The following is a 3,143-nucleotide window of genomic DNA, read 5'->3' as shown; positions in this document are numbered from 1 at the left end:
CCTTTATAAATCATGGCTTGGGGATCTTTCCCAAGATTTCTGGAAGCTTCTAAAAGTATCTGCCTCTCCTTGTAGCTCTGCAGCCGGAACAGGACCGGGCGTGGGCGCTGGTTCGAGCCGGGCCTGCGTATTGCAACCCGGTAGGCCCATTCCACCCTTACCTGGCCTGATCCAGCCTCCAGATTTAAAAGCTGTGGAAGCCACTGCTCAAGGAACGCTGTAAGCTGGCCTTCCTCTTCCCATTCGGGAAGGCCCAGCAAACGAATATGTTTTCACGAGGTCGTCGATGTGATTCTCTAAGGTCTGGACTCGCTGTTCGAGAGTGCAGACCCGATCCACGGCCGATTCTACTATAGTCTCGGAGGTCGCGGCCTTTAGCTCCGCCCCTCCGACTCGATTTCCTTGATGTCTCGGTCGTGCTTTTGTAGTGCGGCCGAGAGTGAATCCCATTGACTCCGGGACTCTTCAATGAAGGCGTCGATCTTCGCGCCAAGTTTGGAGATTATTTCCACGAGGCTCACCACCGTAGGTAATATATTTGGCTGGGGAGGGTGGGGGAGGGGTTCCTGCCCACGGAGAGCTGCGGGCTCCCTTCCCTTTAGGCATTTTTACAGGAGATTAGATTGTTTAAATTCAGTACTGAGCAACTAATTACATTAAGTAAAAACTATTTTTAATGATTTGGTGAGTGTGGTGGAGGCAGGTGGCCCACTTTGCCTTGGGAGGAACACTACAGACTCAGACTTGCTGGGTCGCCGCTATCTTGGATTCGAGAAGGTCATTGATTAAGCAGCTGAAGATGGTTGGGCCTAGGACACTACCCTGAGGAACCCCAGCAGCAATTCCCTGTGCACTGGGGAGACAGATTCTCAATAATACAACCATCTCCCTTGCTGATGACCACCACTCCCTTTGTGATAAGCAGTTTTCTCTCTGTCTAAAAAAAATCTGAGATCGTTAATGCCCGCCTGACAGAACACAATACCTTAATTTTAGTTTTACTCAAAAAGATACAAATTGAAACAATTTGAACATACATGTTCAGTTGACCTCATTGCTGTGTTCAAGCTACATACATTAATTCAAAAGCTAGCTCAAGGGCATTTTCAACATCTGATTACAAATAAGTACATCAACAGGATCACAATGTTGCTAAGGATATGTTATAGAGTCATACAACACGGAAACAGATCCTTCAATTCAACTTGTCCACCCCAACCAAACTTCCTAAAACTAAACCAGTCCCACTTGCCTGCATAGCCCCACATGAACAATTACACTGATACGCAAGTTGTGCTCAGTAATAAGGGGGGGGGGGGGGGGTAAGTCTCAGCTTAAATACGCTTAGTTTTGTCAGGAGTTTATACTTTTATTATTTTCATACTTCATATTTCTTGAGCTACCAAACGCTCTGCTACCTCACTTTAATAGATATATATTGCTCTGGTGAGTGAAGCGGGAATGAACACTTAAAGTGTGAATAGAAAGGATGCAATTCTGAAGGACTCCTGCAAATGTCCAGGCTCTGATTTGATTGAGCTCCAACAACAGTAGTTATCTTCTATTGTGCTGGATATGATTCCTAGTGGAAAGTTTCCTCCCACTTCCCATCAATTTCATTTTTAATAGGATACCTTGATGCTGCACTTTGTCAACTACTGCCTTCATTTCAAGGACAGTCACTCTTGCCTCATTTTGAGATCAGCTCTTATGTTCCATGTTTAGACTGAGTATAATGAGATCAGGAATCAAGTGGCCTGGGAGAATGGAGAATGAATATCAGTGAGCAGACTAATTCAGAGTGTCACTTAATAGCACTGTCTTTGATCCTTTCCATCACTTTGCAATGATCACGAATAGACCAATTTAGCAGCATTTGGTTGAGTTGGATTTGTCCTGCTTTTTGTGGACAGGAAATAACTGGCACAGTTTTTACAATTTCAGATAGATGCCAGCACTGTAGCTGTACCCAAAAATCAAAGATAGAGGCAGGACAGTGCTGAATCAGAGGTCTTCAGTACAATGACCAGAACTCGAAGGTCCCAAAGTCTTTGTGGTATCCATTTGTCTTAGACCATAGCACATAGGAGCAGAATTAGGCCATTCCATCATGGCTGATAAGTTCTCAATCCAATTCTCCTGCCTTCTTCCCATAACTTTTGATCCCCTTATTAATCACGAACCAATCTTTCCCCATCTTAAAGACAATCAATGGCCTGGTCTCCACAGCTTTCTGTGACAATGAGTTCCACAGATTCACCACCCAATGGCTGAAGAAATGCCTCCTCATTTCAGTTCTAAAGGGTTGTCCCTCACTCTGAGGCTGTGCCCTCGGGTCCTAGTCTCTCCTACAAATGGAAACATCTTCTTCATGTCCACTCTCTCCAGGCCTCTTAGTATTTTGTAAGTTTCAATGCAATCCGCCCCCCTGTCCAACTAAAGTCTGAGTACAGACCCAGAGTCCTCAACTGCTCCTCATTTGACAAGCCCTTCATTCCCAAGATCATTCTTGTAAACATCTTCTGGACTCCCACCAAAGCCAGCACATCCTTCCTTAGATACAGAACCCAAAACTGTTCACTATATTTCAAATATGGTCTGACCAAATACTTAGGCAGCTTCAGCTGTACATCTGTGCCCTGGTGTTCTAGTCCCTTCCTAACTGCCAACTGAACTATCCTTGAAGGTTGCCATCCAGGTTGACAGGGTTGTTCAGAAGACATACAGTGTTTTACCTTTTATTAATAGAGGCATCGAGTTCCGGAACCATGAGGTTATGCTACAGCTGTACAAAACTCTGGTGTGGCCGCACTTGGTTGTATTGTATACAGTTCTGGTCACTGCATTATAAGAAGGATGTGGAAGCTTTGGAAAGGGTGCAGAGGAGATTTACTAGGATGTTGCCTGGTATGGAGGGAAGGTCTTACAAGGAAAGGCTGAGGGACTTGAGGCTGTTTTCGTTAGAGAGAAGGTTGAGAGGTGACTTAATAGAGACATATAAGAAATCAGAGGGTTAGATAGGGTGGACAGGGAGAGTCTTTTTCCAAGTATAGTGATGGCGAGCACGAGGGGCATAGCTTTAAATTGAGGGGTGATACATATAGGACAGATGTCAGAGGTAGTTTCTTTACTCAGAGAGTAGT

The sequence above is a fragment of the Chiloscyllium plagiosum genome, chromosome 36, assembly GCF_004010195.1.
Source record: "Chiloscyllium plagiosum isolate BGI_BamShark_2017 chromosome 36, ASM401019v2, whole genome shotgun sequence".
NCBI lineage: Eukaryota > Metazoa > Chordata > Chondrichthyes > Orectolobiformes > Hemiscylliidae > Chiloscyllium > Chiloscyllium plagiosum.
The sequence above is the reverse complement of the archived record's forward strand: the minus strand, read 5'-3'. Positions refer to the sequence as shown.